The following is a 23,154-nucleotide window of genomic DNA, read 5'->3' on the forward strand; positions in this document are numbered from 1 at the left end:
CTTTGAAATTATCTGGAGTAACTTTATTTTCTCTCAAATTGTGAGGTTATTTTGATTTCAAATAGCAACTAAGGAGAGAGTATTAATTTCTATATTCTCTGCATATTGGAACAATATCAGCATAAAATGATAGAAGGCCTGGAATGGACTTCTTCCCTATTCTGAACCCACATCAGTTTCATCAACTGTCTAATGAACACAGGGTATGTTGGTGGATGTTAGTGCAATGGTTAATAGACCAGATGATATGAACAGAACTGTGAAGTTAGAGAAGTTGGAAAGGTAATTCTTAATCAGTGGTTGGAATACAAACCCTGAGTAGCCATCTATTGTGGCCACACCAGTTTTTCAGAAATAATATGTAAAAGACTATTCTAGGCCATGGAACATTGCTATTGGTCTGTATGTTGGCCCTAAACTCGAATGTGGTATCGTAAATCAGTGGCATGGGATAGACCTTCACCATCAGGTCACCTCTTGCCCCTCCATTTTAGGACCCAAACTAAATCAATCTCAGTAGTATCCTTGACCCATTTTCCGTGTGTCCTACCTTGGCTGCCATTTACTTAGACTTAAAGGGGGAAAGTGGGAATTAAGGAGAGAGGGTGTGCCATGTAGTTCTTTAGGTGGGCTCACTGAAACCTAAAACAACGCAAGGAAAACCAAAACAAACTAGCAAGCAAGACAAAGCAAATACACAATAATAGCAAATACCAAACAAACTGCCTCACCTTTGAAGAGACATCTACATTTCAAATAGATGTCTGTCCTCAGTGCCTTCATTACTTCTACCAGGTACCTTCCCTTAACAACCTAAAAGGGGCCTTGAAGGTGATGAATACCTAGTACTTTCACTACTGGTCAGATGGCCCATCAGGGCTCCATCATAATTTGTATGCCATTTAATCTGGGGAAATAACAACAAAGCTCTATAGCCTTTGAGTCCTTATTGCAACTGCATCTGGGGTCCAAGGAAAGGACAACTCAGTCTCACCAGGTGCACAACAAGTGGTGTACAAAAGGGCCCTAACTGAAGTGCAAAATGAAGTGAAGGGGAAGGAATAGTTCATTCTGAAAAGGTTGAGGGGCACATATAGGAAAATTATTATTTTATCCCTTACTTTCATATCTTTTCTTTGTTATCCGAGGCAGTGGCTTGAACAGTGTATATTTGAATATTTGTCAAATCACGAAGGTGGCAAGAACAGGGGAACCAGCAGAAATCTGTGTTGGCAGATAAAGGATGGAAAGGCATCTCTGAGGGATTTTGTATTCCTATCAAGCTGCATTCATCCCAGTTCAATTCCAAAAGGGCTGAGGTTTGGGCTTAAACCTAGTCAGGTGGTCCAGATGGACCAAAAGTAAGCCATAAGAGCAACTCTTATTCTTCTAGATCAAAGCCTAACCTAGATGTTTTTCTAATGGCCTCCTTAATCTAACTCTGGTTCTTCCTTGGTCTTCTGACCTAGGGGAGAGGTAAGGAAGCAACCTGTCACAGTCCGATTACTCAGTGTATGTGGAAAGAAGTTTTTTAAGCCTTTGTTCCTTGCATCAAGAGCTCCAACCTGACAACACCATGACTAAGAATATGCTCAGCCATGACCTAGATATGAATACATTTGGCCCCCTGTATCCGTGGGTTCTGCATCCATGGATTCAACCAACTGCAGATTGAAAATATTTGGAAAAAGAATTCCAGAAAGTTCCAAAAAGCAAAACTTGAATTTTCCACATGCCAGCAACTATTTACATAACATTTGTATTAGGGATCAACTCTGGACTTTTTCAGGAAAACCATGAGAACAGAGGAGCATCTTTAAAAGAGGAGTATGAGTCAGACACACAGCTATTAAGGCTCGCTAGACCGCAGCGGGCTCTAGCAGCGCTAACATTGAGAAAACATCCACAACTCTCAGCTGGAATATAACTACGTCTGACGCTGGTCACTTCACCACAGTGTTGACGCTGCACTTGGGCAGCGAAGGCCAGGCCCACATCCTTGGAGGGGTAAACAACAGCAGCCAAACCTACCTCCTCAGAAAAAGGGTCCCAACTCTAGCTTTCCAAAATTCTACCTGGAAAGTGACTCTTTAGGAGCCTTCTGAAAAAACTGTTCGGGTAAAACTATATCAGTAAGGATTAAATGAGTACAGGTTTCCCCTGCCATGGGACAGTAGAACGTTCCTATGAAACCTTTCGTAAGTTGAAATGGTGTAAAGCAAAGAGGCAATTACCTTGGGACACATCTTGCTAACAGATGCTCACAATAAATCAAGATAAAGAACAGATGCTCATAGTTCAGAGCTCTGGCGGCTTGATGCTGAGGTGCTGAGGGTAGTTCCCAAGGAAGGAGCTTGGCGGTGCCACTCTGGCTGCCTGGGGTGGGAGCTGCCTCTGTAACAGCTACTGCAAAACAAACACTGAATGCTATTTTCAATTTTCATCTTTTTTTGTAAAAGTGAAAATCCTCTGGATTTTTTTTTTTGCTTAGTGAAAACCTACAAATGTAGGTCTTTTGTAAAAGCAAAGTGGTGTAGAGCAAACTTGCAAAAACTGGGGGATACCTGTATCTGAATGCCTTCAATGAGACAGAAATGCATTTTCCTGCCAGGGGTCAGTCTGGAGGAGGGCAGTCCAGGGCTATGTGGCACAATCCAGGCACCCAAGGCCCGTTCACCTCAATGCTCTGCTCTCCCCGGAGTGTGGCCCTTGTAGTGGCTGGAGTTCCAGCCTCAAATTCTCATTTTAGCCGGCAGATGGAAAAAAAATATGATGAAGGAAGTTCAAAAAGCACCTTCCCACTGTCCTTTAAGGAAGGTCCAGAAACAACCATCTAACAGTTCTGCTTACATTTGATTAGCCAGACATAGTTATCTGGCCATGTTCAGTTGTAAGGGAGATGAGGAACTGCCACCTTTATTCTGTATGACTATATACCAGGTAAAACTTGGGAGTGTGATTACACTGGGAAACTAGAGAACGGGAGTGCTGGTCCTTAGTTACTGTGGCGGAGACTGCTAGTTAGCCCCACCACACCCAGAGTGCAGATGTGGTGCATATATACAATGGAATATTACTCAGCCATAAAAAGGAATGAAATCATGCCATTTGCAGAGATGCGGATGTACCTAGAGACTGTCATACAGAGTGAATTAAGTCAAAAAGAAAAAAACAAATATTGTATAATATTGCTTATATGTGGAATCTAGAAATATGGTACAGATGAACTTATTTGCAAAGCAGAAATAGAGACGCAGATGTAGAGAACAAACTTATGGACCAAGGGGGGAAAGGGGAGGTGGGATGAACTGGAAGATTGGGATTGACATATATACACTGCTATGTATAAAATAGATAACTAATGAGGACCTACTGTATAGCACAGGGAACTCTACTCAGTGCTCTGTGGTGACCTAAATGGGAACGAAATCTAAAAATTGTGGGATAGTATATACGAATAACTGATTCACTTTGCTGTACAGTAGAAACTAAGACAATATTGTAAAGCAACTATACCCCAATAAAAATTAATTTAAAAAATGTGAAGAAGGTTTATTGGATTATTTGCCATTTATCAGTGATCAGAAACTGGAAGAAACAGAATATTAAACAAGTTTTGTGGCCCAGGGAGAAAGGGAAGGTGGCAAGGAATGATCACATAGCAACATGGAGGACATCTATACTTGTCTCCTGGGATCATACTTGAGAATGAGGAGGCCCTGGAAGCCTAAGTGACTTGTCAAAGGTCAGGTAACTATAACCTACCAGTAACTATAACCCACGACTGACTCCCAACCAGTACCCTCTCATGCCTCATGGATACCCAGTGCCCTACAGATAAGGAAGATTTCTCTACTCTGTTCCTAAGAGATTACTCACATTTTACGTGGCAGATTCAATAGGATGGCCGAGAGACAAAAAACAAAAGGGAAGAAATTCCTATTTATTACTATTGTGTACTTTGCCAGTGTTAGTCGTCTGAGTCAAGACCCCAAAGTCTATAAATTCCCAACACTCCTCTGCCTCTGCACAGCAGTTGATCTGGCCTCTGCTTGAATCTCCTCAGTGACAGGGGAGCTACTTTGAGACAGCCCACCCTGATTCATGTTGCTTTAGTTGTTACGTAGTTCCTGATTCAGAAGAGAAAATATCTTCCCCCCATTTTGCAAAAAGGCTCTGAATGAATTTAAAACCGTGCTAAAAAGTACATGTGGAAAGAGCAGTTACTATTCTTAACTTAATATCAAGATTTGGGACATACCCCGGAGTCCTTTAAAAACATAATTTGTAACCTAACCCAAGAGTTACAACTAGTTGAATACCTAAAACCATTCTAACTGTTGTGTTAGTGAGTTCACAGGTGATTGGTTGATATGTTATACTCATTGCTATTTAAGAGATTAATTTCGGATAGAAGAGGACAAGGAAACATCCTCTAAGATGGGAGATGGAGAAATAGGAAGCTCTGACGTATTGTGGTATTTTATGTGCTAGTGGGAAAAACAAAAGCTACAAATTGAAGAACTTTCAAGGGTCTTGATTTTCATATTTCACATTCTAGGAACTTATTTTTATAATTTAAAAAAAGGTTATGATAGTAAATTTTATGTTATTTTAATTTTATCACAATAATTTTTTAAAGGTAGGGGTAGGTATGGTACAGGAAATAAACACAGCAATAGTTTCAGAGTTGACATGTCAAATTATACTTGGTCTTTTCTCCAATCCACATTATCTGAAGGAACATTGCCAACTGGCGAGTCAGAGTTTTGTGCAATGGTTTGCTTTTATAACAGGTGCACTTTTTAATCCCCTGAATGGACTGGTAAACAAGAGGTAGGGATACACATTTATAACCCTGGATGTTCTGGAAATTTTTAAATATATATTTTCTAGTAAATAATTAGATTGTCCCAGATGGCCACACACATTTGACTCTCCATAAACACTGCTTGCTCACACATATTTTAATAGAATTATATCAATACGGAAGGTGGACTTTCATCATCGAACTTGAGCTGAACTATACAGAAGTCCATCTGAATCATAAACAAAGGTCTATAAATTTGATGTATAGGCCCAGATGTTGAAGAGTATGTGGGATAAGAGGGCTTTCCAGGAAAATATTGAAAAACCAAGTTCCCATCCTCAAAGGCTTTTCAAGGTTTGTGGGTCTTGTTCATGTTACTGGAAGCTCTACACAGCAGTTATTTCATCTGCTCTTGGGAAACATACATATCCACCTAGTGGACTGTAATTTCTCAAAGGCCAAACCTGGGTGCCATTCTTTCACCAACTTCCACATGTCTTATGGCCATCAGCGCTCTCTCCTGCCTCGCCATCACGAGTTAGAAAATAACAACTGCCATGACAGGTACAGAGAATTACCTAGTTCCTCTTACCTACTAGATTGTGAGTCTTTTGAAGACAGGCTCCATTGTGTTTTACACATAATAATAGTCAAATAATTGTTGGGTGCTGTAGGAAAGCAGAGGAGGGAACAATTAATTTCAGCTCCTGCATGAAAGGAAGGTCAGAGCCACTTTCATGTAAAACCTTCGGAGTTGGCCCAGTAAGGATTTTCTTTCTATTTTTTTTTTCTTTTTTCTGGAAGGACCCGGTGCAAACAATTAAAAGAAATGTTTCTTAAGATAGGAACAAACTCACAGCCAGTGAGCAAACGTTTGGCATAGAGAAGATTCAAATATGTTCTGCCCAGGGTTCCAGGATCACCAAATACCAATATCATTTTTTCTCTAACGATCCAGGTTGAACATGAATTGTGTTTGGGGGAGGGGACAGAGGGGCATGTGAGCCACCTACGGCTAATTCATTTTCTCCCAGTTTTGAAGAGACAGCCCAACCAGCGCCATGGGTTTTAAACTTTTATTTTTAGCCACAGAACCTCATCTTTTTGCAAACAAATTCTTACCCACAATCCCTATATTTAGATTAAAACAGGTGAAAGTACAGCAGCGCAGGTGGAAGCAGCAGAAGCCCAGCCACTCCACTGAGCCCCCTCCCTTCCCCCAAAACCTTTGGGCCACATCAGCTGAAACGCAGACTCAAAGGAACAGTTTGAAGCCCACAGACAACCTGACGCAACCTGGTAAAAATCCATGGAAAATGTGCTTGTGAAGCAAAATGGACCCAGGAAAACCCCGCACAGGCTCCGCAAGGTCTGGGGCTATTTATTTTCTGCTGCCCCTCCCCTCCCCCGCCCATCGGGGAATGGGGAACTGTGGTGCTCAGGATTGCATCACTGCCACACAGGCTTTCCCCTTCCTCTTCTCCACTGGGGACCTTTCAGCACAGTCTCTGCTCATCACGCCTCTTGAAGTCAAAGCTATTTCCCTGGGGAGGGGAGCTATATGTTGTAATTAAGAATCTGGGCTCTGAGTCTGACTCTGGGCTCCAGCACTTGCTGGGTGCAGGCGCCTAGGTACTCACTCTCATTTTGTCCTAGATTTCCCGCTCACGCCAGAGGGACAGTAATAGCACCTGCCCTATAGGGTTGTCATAAGGATTAAAGGAGGTAATGACCGTAAGAACCTTGGGACAGGGCCAGGCACAGAGTGAATGTTTGGTAAATGCTAGGTATCATTAGGAACACAGTCGGTTTTCTTGCCTGATGCAGGAAAACCAGCTCAAGTGGCTCACTCCTGCTCCTAATTTTCTGGGTCACCTGAATGTTCCTTGCTGGCGGCAAGCCAAACACGCGGGCTCAGCGATCACTCGTATGTGTATTCCTATGCATGTGTCAGTTTGAGAAGTATCGGAGCACATCAGGTGCCACTGCTTTCCTCCTGCACTCTATGCAGCAAACCTTTAATGACAACTCTCAGAAGCTTCTAGAAACTCCAACTTTTGTCGGTTCTGTTTTTCCCCCAAGATACTTTGTTATTCAGTCCTTAGAGTTCTGAGCTGGCCTTCTCTTTCTTGTATCATGAAAACCCATGTTAAACAGTTTTTAATTGGTACAAGCAGGACTGACTAAATAATTTTCAGGACCCAGTGAAAAATGAAAGCATGGGGTGCCTTGTTCACAATAATTAAGAATTTCAGGGCAGTGACAGCAGAGCATTAAACCAAGTGCAGGGCCCTTCTGTCACATGTCTATGAAGCTGGCCTTGAATACAAACATCAGCATCTTTAAAGCCTTTACTTCATTTATCTATGTCACAGTCAGGATAGGATATTCAATTTACACGATGAGGTTTCCCTTATTTTTATGCAGGAAGGATTGAAGGACAGAAAGTACATATATATGACACTTGTTTATTCCTCCCACAGAAAATAGTTGTAAATAAGAGGCAAGAGATTCTGTCCAAAGATCTATATGACAGATTCTTATACAAGCAGGAAAATGGTATTTTCTCTCTTTCTGCTGGGGAAAGAACGCAGTTTATTTTTCTTGGATTCCCTATGACACTTCATTTTAGCAAATAGCCCAGAATCTCATCTTTCAGCTGTCACCAGTCTCATAAAAAGATCTCACTATTCTTAAAGGTGTTGTACTCGCTATTTACAAGGGAGATTAACTGTTCACTTATCAGTACTTCTTTTGTTGTGCTATGAGGAATCCTTATAGGAACCGAGCTGATTTTTCTGCTATCTTAATGGTGATTCCCCCCAGAAGCAGAGCCTGAGATAGGATTTAATTATCAATAGTTTATTGGGAGATGCAGCGAAGGAGGGAAAGGAAGGCAGCCAAAAAAAAAAAAGGTGAATTATTAAGCCAGCTATCCCAGAGATTGACTGGAAATTAATGATGTTGAGAGACCCTGAGATACGGTGAGATACCAGACCCTGAGATACCACAGACCACCGAATTATCTCACCTGGGGGCTCGGGGGGCTGGGGCCTTTAAACACCAACTGCTATCAGTCAGTGATTGAGAACTGCTGGGGGTGGGCGGGCTAATGCAGCCAGTGCACTCTGGGATGGTAAGGCCTCAGGAACAGGCAGATGCTGGGAGCGTCTGCTACGTCTGCAATATTAAATTGGAAAGCAAGTCTACACTGCAAGAGAAAATTGGAAAGCAGACAGCTTTGGGTTCCAAGATCAGCGCTACCGATTAGCTGCAGGATGATTTGGGGTAAGATAACACACGAGCCTGTCCTTCATCTATAAAATAGAAATACTACCTCACTTACCTACTTGCAGGATTATCGGGGTGATTAGAACTGTGTGAAGCATCAGACACAGCCGTTTACTGTATGTAGAGAGCTGCCATTAAATTGTATTTCTCAAACTTAAATATTCATAACTTTCACTTGAAAATCTGGTTAAACACTAGATTTTGATTCAGCGTACTTGGGTCGGGCATGAGGGTCTGTATTTCTAGCAAGCGCCCAGGTGATACGGATGCTGCTGGTCCATGGACCATACTTTATGCAGTAAGATTTTAAACCATTCTAAAAGATTTGTTGTTTTTTTTTAATTACAATATGCAGTAACTCATAAAATATTTTCCCTGGATCCACTGAGTTTCATCATAGCAAAAAAAAAAAAAAAGTTTGATTGTATTTGTGACAGCTGTTAGCCTTATATGGAACATAACAACCAGCTGGGTTGGTCACCACTAATAAACTTGACTGGGGTTCCCAAAGCAGAGTTACACAGAGAAAAACTACAGATTGAAAAATATATAGGCTAGATAAGGATTTCAGCATTATGGAAACCTAAGAAAAGAAAAAAGTTGCATCATTATTAGACAATGAGGTAAAGGAAGAGAGCCCAAAGGCATATTTCTAAGCAATTCATGACACTAATCCAAAATTAATGTGATGTGCTTTGAGACGTTTCCTATGTACCATACATTATGTAGGGTAATGATGTAAAAGAATGTACGTGGTGTTTACAATCTGTTGAGGGGAACAGACACATACGTGCAGAGACTAAGCAGTAAAAATGTGAATAAATAGTTCTCCTTAGTGAGAGAGTTTTGTTAGGCACAGGGAGATTATTTTGGTCTGGAATACCTAGGAAAAGTGTAGTTGGAAGGGGGATTTCAACAGAGCCTTCAGAGGACAAGAGAGTCTTGGGTTTGAATATAGTGGGAATATATAGGGAAATGGTCATAACTTTAACAAAATGGTTCTAGAAAATGTGCCTCAAAAAGGGCATTGTTTAGGAATATATGTTGTCAGTAACAGGGCTTGGTTATGAACTGTGGCCCACAATGTACTTATTGACCCCTAGCTGAGGCAGGTAGAGGTCAAGGAGCAGGTGACGAATAGGAACATCATCACTAAGAATATGGAAATTGGAGTCAGATCTGGGTTCACACACAGATTTCAGTAAGAACTAGATGTGTGGCTTGGAAACACTGTTCACTCTGAATCTCCTTTCTTATCCATAAAATGATGAGTTCATGTTTTCTAAATAGGATTGAGGTGATGATTAAATGAGATAATTCATGAAAGGTAACCCATGTATATTCCTGGGCACAGGGCCTGGTTCATAGTCAGTGTTTGAAAAGTAGTAAGTATTAACAGAGTCAAAACAGAAAGGAGAAAGGCCAGCAAAAGTTTTAAAAAAAGAAGAAAGAAAGAAACCTCAGTGTGGTCACAGCAGTGCTTATGACCAGGAAGTTCTAGGAGGTGAAGGGGGTCACAAAGACTGGGGCTCCAAGATACCTGGAAGCACAGAGCTTCAGCTGATATTGTCAATGACACACACACAGCATATTTTAATCTTTCATAGAAGAGAAGGGGGGGTGGATGGCTGCTAGATGTGCTTTCCCCCCTCAGGAATAAAGGTTTGATTGCCCCACCACACTGGGGGTTCCCTCTAGCCGAAGAAAGCCGCCTTGCTCAGAGTCACACCCCTCCCCTGTGGTCCACATCCAGTGACTGTTGGTGCAGGCTGAGGAACTATAAACAACTCTGAAGGGTTGAGTCCATCTTCAGAAATTGCCACAGGGTCGACTGAAGCTTCATTTAGATGGCATCACGTCTCGCTTTCTCCTTCTACTCAATCCTGTTTCCCTCCTTTCCCTTCCACAAGTGTTGAACCCAAGGACGCTCTGTAATAAATCTCCTGCATGGTAATCTCCATCTTAGAGTCTGCTCCCTGGAGAATCAACCTGTGACAGGAGGCACTGCTGATGGTAGCTGGAGGACATGTAGCTCTTGGCACAAGGTGGTAGTGTAGGTATTAAAATGATCACAGGTAATGAATTTGTATGGTGTATGTGGAAGAAAATACACTAGCTGGTGCTAGCTTCCACCATTGGAGAAATATGAAGGAAATACTAACTTTAAAGACAACTGAATTGGGTGACTTTTCTAACTCAGTTGAGACTTTAGAAAAAAGATAAGCTGGGGTGAAAGGCTGAGGTTCTCCTTAGTAGCATATAAAGAAGCTCTCATGTCCTTCAAGAGAAGAGCTGAGAAAGTTGAGGACAAGGCCCAGGAACTAGCATTAGAGTCGCCAAATTTCAATGGAGGTCAAACTCTCAGCCTAGACAGATCTGCTATGCCAAGGTCAGGGCCCTGCTTGGGTAAAAATAAGACTCTGACATGTGAGATGGGCACACCTGGGTAGATTACCAATCCCCACCCCTATCTTGAATCTCCAGATTCCCAGGAGCCCTACAGAAGTAGTATGCCCATCCCTAGTCAGGGGTAGTACTCTTCTCTTGTTCAAAGGCAGTGCAGAAGTTTTTTTCCTTACAAGACAGCATGTGCCAAACTCAGGATCTGGCCCTACCCTACCGACCCACTCGGCCACTAGGTCTATAACTACAAGTTGCAGCAAACACAGCCAGAGACATGGTGGGCATGAGAAGGGAGGAAAGAGACTATATCCCAAAGGAGCTACAGGACCTAGTCATCCTTTATAAACATGCACTGGAAGATTATACATGGGGTTGGTTTCTGAGGGTGATGGAATATTGCTGGAACACACAGTTTATCAATTTGAGAGACACTTCTAGGATTATGTGATTTAAAATTCTGGCAAGAAACACCAAGAGACGGTGCAAACACAATCCTAGGGTGGCTCTTAAAAGCATGGAAAAAGATAGCTCACACTAAGTGGGAAAAGAAACACCAGAGTTGCCGTGGCAGGTGGTAGACAAAGAAAATAAAAGTCTGAGAGAAGTACACAAGCCAGAGTACGTATACTGTGTAAGGCTGGAAATGCCATTACAGAATTATTATGTTTACTGATAATAGGCCATCCCCCAGCCCCACACCCACATGCACACTATAGAGGACAGGTGGTGGTACTTAACCATCTGAAGCCAGATAGATGCCATTATCGTAACGTATGGCAAGGATGAAAGGCTAATGGATGGATCTGACTTGCAGAAAATTATGGAACTGATTAACAGAAAACTGTATCCCTAGGGAAAAATAGGGGGCAACTAACAGGGTCCTACATGTACTCAATCTGTATAATGAAAAGAAGTCAAGGATGACTCATTGCAAGGTTGACAGCAGTTGCTTCAATATATAGTCATGACCCATTGCCCAGATTCCAGGTCTGAACACTTTTTCAGGCCTGGAACCCAGTTACTAAAGAGGTCAGATACCAACAACTTTGCAACACCATGGCAAGTGCACACGGTGATGAGACCCCCAGTCTTTTTCCAGGGTCATTTACATAAACAAATGTGCACTATGGAAGGGGACTATTGGACGGGGTCTGAGTTAACACTGATGCCCAGAGATCTGAAACATCATCATTTCTCCATTAAAAATGGAGCTATATGGGGGCCAAGTAATAAATGGATTCAGTGGATAAATCAACATTTCAAACTAAAGATTTGTGTCTCCCTAATACTCAGGAAAATCATGTTTTTTCAATTTCTTTCTTCCATTTCCCTTTTCTTAAAAAATTGAAATGTAGTTGACATACAATATTATGTTAGTTTTGGATGTACTACATAGTGATTTGACATTTGCATTCATTAAGAAAATCATCACAATAAATGTAACATCTGTGCTCATACAAAGGTATTATAATATAATTGACCATATTCCTTATGCTGTATATTACATTCTTGTGGCTTATTTATTTTATAACTGGAGGGTTGTATCTCTTAATCGCCTTCACCTATTTTGCGGAACCCTGGACCCTCCTTCTGTCTGGCAAACATCCATTTATTCTCTATGAGTCTGTTTTTGTTTTGTTTTGTGTGTTCATTTTGTTTTTTAGATTCCATATATAAGTGAGATCATATGGTATTTATCTCTCTCTGACTTATTTCATAAAATACCCAAAAGTGGAATTGCTGGATCATATGGTTATTTTTAATTTTCTGAAAAAAACCATATTGTTTTCCATAGTGAATGCACCAATTTATATTCCCACCAACAAAGCACCAAGGTTCCCTTTTCTCCATATCCTTGCCAACATTTGTTGTGTTGTAGTTGTGATGTTCCTCTCATTTCTGTGTCACTAACCCTGGGGTGTGGGTCCTGACTATATCACACCTCTGCCCCTCCTACCCATTTTGTTGTGTATCCTTCTTTATAACATTAGTTATGGAAAATTGTATCTGCTAGTCTTCAGATCGTTCTCATAGATAGTTGCTTTGTAAGTAGTTGTAATTTTGGTGTGCCCATGGAAGGACGTGTGTTCAGGTCTCCCTACTCTGCCATTGTGGGGAAGCTCCATTTCCCATTTTCTTGGATGGTAGACCTAATCTTCTGGATTCATCTTTGAATTTTCTCATATTTTATGGCTTTACAATATGGAAGATTTCTCCAACTTTATATTTTATTATTTTATAAGCCTGTTTCTGCAATGATTTTAAAAATCAACTTTAATATACATATAATAAAATGCATCCATTTTAAGTGTACAGTTTGATAGGTATTCATCTGTGCACCTACCACCGAATGAAGTTACAGTAAATTTGGTTATTCCAATCAAGGTATATCTCCAAAAATTTCCTCATGCCTCTTTATCATCAATATCCACCCCCACCGGATACAGTAACTGCTGACCTCTTTTCTATCACTATAGATTAATTTTCCTCTCCTAAAAGGTCACATAAAAGGAATCATGAAGTACATCTTCTTTGGTGTCTGGCTTCTTTAGCATGTTTTTGAAATCCACAGTGTGTGCATCAACACACATTGATTTTTACTATCAAGCAGTCTTCTGTTGTATGGATATATCATTTGTTTAACCACTCATTTAATAGACATTTGGGTTTTAGGCTACTATGAACAAAGATACTAAGAATATTCATGAACCGTTGTCTTTCTGTGGACAAGTGTTTTCATTTCTTGTTGGTACTTACTTAGGAGTAGAGTGATGGGTCATATGTCAAATGTAAGTTTAACTTTATAAGGAACTTCCAAATCGTTTTCCAAAGTGGTTGTACCATTTTATATTTGTACCAGCAATATATGAGAGTTTCAGTTGCTCTATATTCTCACCATTGGGTAGTCTCAGTTTTTGTCTTTAGCCATTCTATGGATTTATAATAACATGTCATGATTTAACTTGTATTTCCCTGATGACTAGAAATAGTGTGCATCTTTTCATGTATATATTGGCCATCCTTATATATTTTTTATTTTAAGGATCAAATTATCAGTCCAATTTAAAAACTGGGTTTTTATCTTCTGATTATCAAGCAGTAAATGTTCTTTATATATTCTGGACGCAAGTCCTTCATCAAATATATGTAAAGAATATATTTTCTGTCAGTCTGTTCGCTTGTCTTTTCATTTTCTTAACGGTGATATTTGAAATACAGAAATGTTTAATATTTATAGAGTCCATTTATTAATCTTTTCTTTCATATTTTTTGCTTTTGTGTTATATCAAAGAAAGCTTTGTCTACCCAAGGTTTGTGAAGATATTTTCCTATGTATTGCTGTAGCAATTTTATAATTTTTGTTTTTACGTTTCAGTTTATATTCAATTCAGTTACCTTTTGCATTTGGTGTGAACTAAGAGTTGAGGTTCATATTTTTTCATAAGGTTATCCAATTGTTCAAGCACTACTTATTGAAAAGACAATCTTTTTGCCATGAGTTATTTTGGCACGTTCAATTTCTTTAATAAATACAGGGCTATTAAAAATGTCTCTTTCTTTTTATATTAGTTTTGTAGCTGTGTCTTTCAAGGAATTTGTCCATTTCATCTTAAGTTGTCCAATTTATTATATAAATTTGTTCAGAATAGTCCCCTTTTATTCTTTTAATGTCTTATAGTGAAGTTCCTTCTTTCATTCCTGATTTTGATCATTTGTATTTTCTTTCCTTGACTGGTCTGATTAGAAGCGTAATAATTTTTCAAAGAACCAGATTTTGGTTTCGTTGATTTTTTTCCCTATAAATTATCTGTTTTCCATTTCGTGATTCCATTCATATTTTTATTATTTCCTATACTCTGCTTACTTTGGGTTCAATTTGTTATTCTTTTTCCGAGCTTCATGTGGAATCTTGCATTATTGATTTTAGACTTTTATTCTTTTCTAATATAAGCCCTTAAAGCTCTAAATTACCCTCTAACCAGTGCTTTATGTACATCCTACAAATTATGATGTGTTGCATTTTCATTATTTTCATTATTCAGGTAAAATATGTCCTAATATTCCTTGTGATATATTGTATAATACATGGGTTATTTATAAGTGTGCTGTTTGATTTACAAATATTTGTGCTTTTTCAGTATCTCTTTGTTATTGATTTCTAATTTTTTCTGCTGTGTTCAGAGAACACATTCTATCTGATTTCAATGCTTTAAATTTCTTCAGACTCTATATAGTCCAGTATATGGTCTATTTTGGTGAGTGATCCATGTGCATCTGAAAATAGTATATATTCTGTTGTTTTTGGGTGGAGTGTTCTATAAATGTTCTGTAAATGTCTAGATCAAGTTGGTTGATATTTTTGTTTCATTCTTCTACATTCTTATGGAATTTTTCTATTCTACCAATTACTGAGAGAAGAGAATTGAAATTTTCCAAGTATTATTGTGAGTTTATTTCTAGTTTCAGTTCTGTCAGTTTTTGCTTCGTGTATTTTTGAAACTGTGACTGAGTACATACACATTTATGATTATTATTTCACATTTATGGTGAAATGACTCAGTTATCATTATGAGATATTTCTCTCTATCTCTAGTAATATTTCTTGTCCTGAAGTATCACTCTAGTTTTCATAAAATAAATCTTTGCCAGGTATAAATTTTTTATCCTTTTATTTTAATGTACCAGGGTTTTAAAAAATTTACTTATGGTAGGTTTCTTGCAAACCACAAATAGTTGGATTTTGCTGCACCCTCATTCATTCTACTGAGTGTTTTTTGTCTTGCTCTGTTATTAACTACATTAGGATTTGCCACATAAATGACACTAAGCCAAGGGAGATAGCAATTGCTCTATAACATTGACTGCAATAAATATGATGTACCTATTTTTCCAAAAATAGTGATATCAAGTTAGTTCTTCTCTCAACAAGGTTGATAAGAATGCCAATATCTCTCTGTTTTTATGGCCCTTCTGACCCAAAGTCAAGGAAAAAAGTGAAGATTGTTGGTTCTTAGTCACTTTTGGATGCCATTGTCATTGGTCTTTGCCCAGGCCCACAGGCTTCAATGGCAGGCTGCCAGGTTTGGTGAGACTTGGTTATTCCCTCCCCCACTGCTGAGCTCAGACATGGGCCCTCCACTGGAGACTGCAAGGTCAAGATGTTAGCGCTTGCCTTGGGTATCCAGGCAACCATCTCTATCAGTGATTCTACCATCTCTAGCGAGCTTCATCAGAGTGAAGCAGAACATTTTCTCTTCTACCTCTAAAGCGCTGATCCCGTATCATCTTTCTCTTCAAATTAGCCAGCCTTGTAAATTTTGGCTTCTGCAGTGCAGGGGAGAAAGTTGGGGATGGGTGCAGAGAAAAGAAAATATTTTCTGATTTCTTTTCTCCAAGAAGAGTTCATAGCTTCCCAGAAAAGAAAAGGAAAACAAAACAAAACAATGCACAAGACACCAAATGAATCTCTCAACAGTTCAGCTATTACATACTCAAGTTAAACAAAGTCATAAGTCATTCTTCACTGAGTCTTCAGAAAATGTTTAGTTAAGACTGAGCAGGGATAGAACTCTTTTTATGAAAGCTTCCAACGCAGGCTAAGTTGGCCTGAGCCCCATGTGTCCTGTCCAAGAATTGCAGGAATGACTGTGCTGATGACCAGGGGTGGGTGGAATAGTGCTGAGATCTAAAGTCTGCCCTCTTTTCACCCAGGAAAAGCCTGTATGAGCAACTCTCCTACTCTTGTCTACTTCTCTCTCTAGTGAATGAACTGTGTGTTCTGTGTTATTCAATTTCATCGAGCCCCTGTGTTTAAGATCTAAATAGGGAAGAAAACATGAAGAAAAAGAAAGACCATCCCAGTGTTTGTAGATGATGGAGAAAAACAGCTGCAAAACAAAATATGTCGTAGTTGGCTTTCTGTCTTCAAAAGGACATAAAATGAAACAGGGAAGATGACCATCTATGTTTGGCAATCCTCATTCAAGCAATATTGAACTTCTATGTGCAAAAGACTACACTACAAACCTGCATATGTAAAGTGCTTAGCACAGTATCTAGCTGAGTAAATGCTAGATGTTAGCATTACCATTAATATTGACAGCAGTTTTCTTTTACTCTCTCTTCTATAACATTTTGAGAGAAATTGTAGCTAAGGTAAAAATCTGATTTGCACTAACTGCCTGTCCTCGCTCTTAGGCTATAAGCTCTGTTGACTAGGAATTATCTTGAGAAGGAGAGTGATGTAAAAAACAAGAAAGAAAAAGAAAAAACAGGTTTCCTTTTCCAGGTGTTAATTTATTCTCCCTTTTTGAAACTGGAGCAGGAATCAGACAGCTAAACATCATTAGAACTGTGCTCATCCCCTAAGAATGAATATGCTGTAAGAGCTTGTTTGAATACTCTGTTTTAACAATGGACTGTTTTAGTATACTATTTCTGGAAAAATTTTAAAGAAAAACTATTTTAAGAGATAAATCAAGAACTGTTTCACAGTTGAAACTGAAAAATACCCATCATTCTCTTTAAAAAGAGATTTTGAATGCTGCTAGAAACCACACTCTGGAGGTGAAGAAATACTTTGTATAGCTAGCATCCTGTATAGGACTGTGTTATATAATGCAGAATGAGGAAATAAAATATCTAATTATAGCTTAAGACCTTTTTTGGCCTCTAGTTAGAGGGCTAGTTTTTCCTAAGATACCTGGTAGTTAGTACAGCTAGGTGCCATTCTAGGACTGCACTCAGCCTATGACACCTATAACCCTAGGTAGCTTCTTATCCACTGCAGTCACTCTTTAACTTTTTTATCCTGGTAAATTCATCTTTTTAAAGAAACTGAAGGATCAGAGACTTTGGCAGCAGCTATTCCTGTTTAAAAAAGAAAATAAAGGGAAAAGGAAAAAATGTTGCTAATTTTCCATCTTCTGTTTCCCTCTCACAATTAGTATGCTGTAATCTTCTCTTCCTATCTATTATAAGAACGGCTAACATTTATAGTGTTTACTGTCACCCAGCCCTGTGCTAAGTGCTTTACACTGCTTAGCTCATTTAATCTTCACAACAAACCCATAAGGTAGGCAATATTTTTATCCCCATTTGAAGCACAGAGAGGCTAAGGGAGTTACCTAAATTTACACAGCTCGGTAATGGCAGAGCCAGGACTTGAATCCAAGCAGATAGGCTCTTGAGTTTATGTTCATTTTGCCCCCATCTTTATTGAGATATGATTGATATATAACATTGAGGGAATTTAAGGTATACAATGTGATGATTTGATATATTTATATGTTACATAATGATCATGACCATAGTGTTAGCCAACACCTCCATCATGTCATATAACTGCCACTTCTTTTCTTGTGGTGAGAACATTTAAGATCTACTCTCTCAGCAACTTTCAAGTGTACTTAACACAGTATTGTTAACTATAATCACCATGCTGTGCATTAGATCCCCAGAACTCATTCATCTTATAACTGGAAGTTTGTACCCTTTGACTAGCATCTCCCCATTTCTGCCACCCCCCAGTCCATTCTACTTCCTGTTTCTATAAGTTTGGCTTTTTTTAGATTCCACATGTAAGTGATATCATACAGTATTTGTCTTTCTCTGTCTGACTTATTTCACTTAGTATAATACCCTCAAGGTTTATCCAAGTTATTGCAAATGAAGAATTTCCTATTTCTTCTGAGTGATATTCCATTATATGTATATAAACAACATCTTCTTCATCCATACATTGATGAATACTTAAGTTGTCTCCATATCTTGGCTATTGTGAATAATGCTGCAGTGAATATGGGTGTGCAGATATCTCTTCAAGATCCTGTTTTCATTTTCTTTGGGTATATACACATAGGGAAGATTGCTGGATTGTATGGTAGTTCTATTTTTCGCTTTTTGAGGAACCTCCATACTGTTTTCCGTGGTGGCTATACCAGTTTACATTCCCACCAACAGCGCACAAGTGTTCCCTTTTCTCTACATCTTCCCCGACACTTATCTCTTGAATTTTGATGGCAGCCATCTAACAGGTATGAGGTGATACCTCACTATGCTTTTTATTTGCATTTCCTTGATGATTAGTGATGTTGAGCACCTTTTCATGTACCTGTTGGCCATTTGTGTATCTTCTTTTTTTTTATTTTGAATTTTTATTTTAACTATTCAGGTCCTTTGCCCATTTTAAAATCAGATTATTTGGCTTTTGGCCATTGAGCTGTATGAGTTCTTTATATGTATTGGGTATTAACTCCTTATCAGATATATGATTTGCGAATATTTTTCTCCCAGTCCTTAGGTTGCCTTTTCATTTTGTTGGTTGTTTCTTTTGATGTAGTTCCACTTATTAATTTTTGTTGTTGTGCTTTTGAGGTTATATCAAAAAAAATTTTACTAAGACCAATGTCAAGGAGCTTTTTTCCCATGTTTTCTTCTGGGAGTTTTATGGTTTCAGGTCTTATGTTTAAGTTTTTAACTCATTTCAAGTTAATTTATTTATTTTTTTAGATTAAAATTTTTTTATTGAAGTATAGTTGATTTACAATGTTGTGTTAGTTTCAGGTGTACAGCAAAGTGGTTCAGAACTATATATATATATATAGTTCCCTGTGCTATACAGTAGGTCCTTGTTGGTTATCTATTTTATATATAGTATTGTGTATATGTTAATTCCAAACTCCTAATTTACCCTCTCTCTCCCCTTTCCCCTTTGGTAACCATAAGTTTGTTTTCCATGTCTGTGGGTCTATTCCTCTTTTGTATATAAGTTCATTGTATCATTTTTTTATATTCCATGTATAAGTGATATATGATATTTGTCTTTGTCTGGCTTACTTCATGTAGTATGATAATCTCTAGGTCCATCCATGTTGCTGCAAATGGCATTATTTCATTCTTTTTTATAGCTGAGTAATATTCCATTGTATATATATAGATACCACATCTTTTTTATCCATCCATCTGTTGATGGATAGGTTGCTTCCATGTCTCGGCTATTATAGATAGTGCTGCAATGAACATTGAGGTGCATGTATCTTTTCAAATTATGGTTTTCTTCAGATACATGCCCAGGAGTGGGAATGCAGGATCATATGGTAGCTCTATTTTTAGTTTTTTAAGGAATGTCCATACTGTTCTTCATAGTGGCTGTACGAATTTACATTCCCACCAACAGTGTAGGAGGGTTCTCTTCTCCATACCCTTTTCGGATTTATTATTTGTAGACTTTTGGATGATGGCCATTCTGACCTGTGTGAGGTGATACCTCACTGTAGTTTTGATTGGCATTTCTCTAATAATTAACAATGTTGAGCATCTTTTCATGTGCCCTTTGGCTATTGGTATGTCTTCTTTGGAGAGATGTCTATTTAAGTCTTCTGCTTATATTTTGATTGGGTTGTTTGGGGCTTTTTTTATATTGAGCTGTATGAGCTGTTTGTATATTTTGGAGATTACTCCCTTGTCGGTCGTGTTGTTTGCAAATATTTTCTCCCACTCTGTAGGTTGTCTTTTCATTTTGTTTATGGTTTCCTTTGCTGTGCAAAAGCTTTTAAGTTTAATTAGGTCCCATTTGTTTATTTCTGTTTTTATTTTCATTACTCTAGGAGACGGATCTGAAAAGATATTGCTGTGATTTATGCCTGTGTTCTGCCTATGTTTTCCTCTAAGTGTTTTATAGTATACGGTTTTACATTTAGGTCTTTAATCCATTTTGAGTTTATTTTTGTGTACGGTGTTAGAGAATGCTCTAATTTAATTCTTTTACATGTAGCTGTTTTCCAAGAACCACTTATTGAAGAGACTGTCTTTTCTCCATTTTATATTCTTGCCACTTTTGTCGTGGATTAATTGACCATAGGTGTGTGGGTTTATTTCTGGGCTTTCTATCCTGTTCCATTGATCTATATTTCTGTTTTTGAGCCAGTACAATACTGTTTTGATGACTGTAGCTTTGTAGTATAGTCTGAAGTCAGGGAGCATGACTCCTCCCTCTCTGTTTTTCTTTCTCAAGATGGCTTTGGCTATTCAGGGTCTTTTGTGTTTCCATACAAATTGAAAAATTTTTTGTTCTAGTTCTGTGAAAAATGCCAGTGATAATTTGATAGGGATTGCAATGAATCTACAGATTGCCTTGGGTAGTGTGATTTAACAGTATTGATTCTTCCAATCCAAGACCACGGTATGTCTTTCCATCTGTTTGTGTCCTCTTTAATTTCTTTCATCAGCGTCTTATAGTTTTCAAAATACAGGTCTTTTCCCTCCTTAGGTAAGTTTATTCCTAGGTATTTTATTCTTTTCAATGTGATGGTAAATGGGATTATTTCCTTAATTTCTCTTTCTGATTTTTCATTGTTAGTGTATAGAAATGCAACAGATTTCTGTGCGTTAATTTTGTATCCTGCAACTTTACTGAATTCATTGATGAGCTCTAGTAGTTTTCTGGTAGCATCTTTAGGATTTTCTATGTATAGTATCATGTCATCTGTAAACAGTGACAATTTTACTTCTTCCCTTTTAATTTGGATTCCTTTTATTTCTTTTTCTTCTCTGATTGCTATTGCTAGAACTTCCAAACCTATGTTGAATAAAAGTAAAGAGAGTGGACATCCTTGTCTTATTCCTGATCTTAGAGGAAATGCTTTCAGCTTTTCACTGTTGAGTATTATGTTAACTGTGGTTTTGTCATATATGGCCTTTATTATGTTGAGATATGTTCCTTCTATGCCCACCTTCTGGAGAGTTTTTATCATAAATGGGTGATGAATTTTGTCAAAAGCTTTTTCTGCAACGATTGAGATGATCATATGGTTTTTGTTCTCCAATTTCTTAATGTGGTGTATCACACTGATTGATTTGCATATATTGAAGAATCCTTGCATCCCTTGGATAAATCCCACTTGATCATGGTGTATGATCCTTTTAATGTATAGTTGGATTCAATTTGCTAGTATTTTGTTGAGGATTTTTGCATCTATATTCATCAGTGATATTGGCCATAATTTTCTTTTTTTGTGGTATCTTTGTCTGGTTTTGGTATCAGGGTGATGGTGACCTCATAGAATGAGTTCAGAAGTGTTCCTTACTCTGCAGTTTTTTGGAATAGTTTCAGAAGGATAGGTGTTAACTCTTCTCTAAATGTTTAATAGAATTCACTTGTGAGGCCATCTGGTCCTGGACTTTTGTTTGTTGGAAGTTTTTAAAACACAGTTTCAATTTCAGTACTTGTGATTGGTCTGTTCATATTTTCTATTTCTTCCTGGTTCAGTCTTGGAAGATTGTACCTTTCTAAGAATTTGTCCATTTCTTCAAAGTTGTCCATTTTATTGGCATATAGTTGCTTGTAGTAGCCTCTTATGGTCCTTCGTATTTCTGTGGTGTCAGTTGTAACTTTTCCTTTTTCATTTCTAATTTTGATTAGGGTCCTCTACCTTTTTCTCTTGATGAGTCTGGCTAAAGGTTTATCAATTTTGTTTATCTTTTCAAAGAACCAACTCTTAGTTTCATTGATCTTTTCTATTGTTTTTTTCATCTCTATATCATTTATTTCTGCTCTGATCTTTATGATTTCTTTCATTCTAGTGACTTTGGGTTTTGTTTGTTGTTCTTTCTCTAGTTGCTCTAGGTGTAAAGTTAGGTTTTTAATTTGAGATTGTTCTTGTTTCCTGAGGCAAGCTTGTATTGCTATAAACTTCCCTGTTAGGACTGCTTTTGCTGCATCCCATAGGTTTTGTATGGTCATGTTTTTGTTTTCATTTGTCTCTAGGTATTTTTTGATTTCTTTTTTGATCATTTCAAGTTAACTTTTGTGAATGGTGTAAGAGAGGGGTCAAACTTCATTCTTCTGCATGTGGTTTCCCAACACCATTTATTGAAGAGACTATCCCTTCCCCATTGAGTATTCTTGGCTCCCATGTCAAATATTAGTTGACCATATATGTAAGGGTTTATTTCTGGTCTCTCAGTTCTGTTCCATTTGTCTATGTGTCTATTTTTATGCCAGTGCCATATTACTTTGATTACTATAACTTTGTAGTATAGTTTGAAAGCAGGTAGTGTGATTCTTCCAACTTTTTATTGTTTCTCAGGATGGCTTTGACTATTTGTGGTCTTTTATGGTTCTATATGAATTTTAGAATTGTTGTTGTTTTTTATTTCTACAAAAATACCATTGGAATTTTGACAGGGATTGTACTGAATCTGTAGATGGTTTAGATGGTATGGAGTCTATGTTCTTAATGATTAAGCTCTGGTAGTTTTTCGTGATAAATGCCAGAGCTGAAAGGGAACTTAGAAATTAATTACTTCAAACCCCTCATTTTACAGATTCAACTGAAGGATGGTTAAAGTATTGCTGTTTACTATTTATCCTATCCTGGATCAAATTTAGGCGTCCCAACTTTCATCCTGTTTACTTTACATCATCACTGAACTAAAGCAGAGTATAAATGAGACTCCCAACTGTGCTGGTTATCTGCCAGTCATTCCAGATGCACATTCCATCCTGCTTACTACCCCAGGAAGCTGACTTACATAGGCTGATCAATGGACTCCCTGGCTCTGTGGATTCTAGTAGCGTTTGACCAGTTGGGGGGCAATAGCAGAAGATTCAGGGAGGAGGGTGAAGCTTGAGTATTTATTCTAACAAG

General features: G+C 38.2%; 1 long non-coding RNA gene and 1 pseudogene across 2 annotated transcripts in view; one reads left to right on the top strand and one right to left on the bottom strand.

Moving 5' to 3' along the window:
• LOC309627459 (solute carrier family 25 member 16 pseudogene) overlaps window positions 1-23,154 on the top strand; it is a 252,225-nt pseudogene that overhangs the window by 137,803 nt on the left and 91,268 nt on the right. The window lies entirely within an intron of this gene.
• The window catches only part of LOC309627486, a 564,569-nt gene continuing 555,419 nt past the window's right edge, over window positions 14,005-23,154 (bottom strand). The window contains exon 2 of the long non-coding RNA XR_014243761.1: window positions 14,005-18,605. This is a non-coding gene — a long non-coding RNA (uncharacterized lncRNA). The remainder of the gene's footprint in view (window positions 18,606-23,154) is intronic.

The sequence above is a fragment of the Balaenoptera borealis genome (genome assembly GCF_965194805.1).
Source record: "Balaenoptera borealis genome assembly, chromosome: 4".
Lineage (NCBI taxonomy): Eukaryota > Metazoa > Chordata > Mammalia > Artiodactyla > Balaenopteridae > Balaenoptera > Balaenoptera borealis.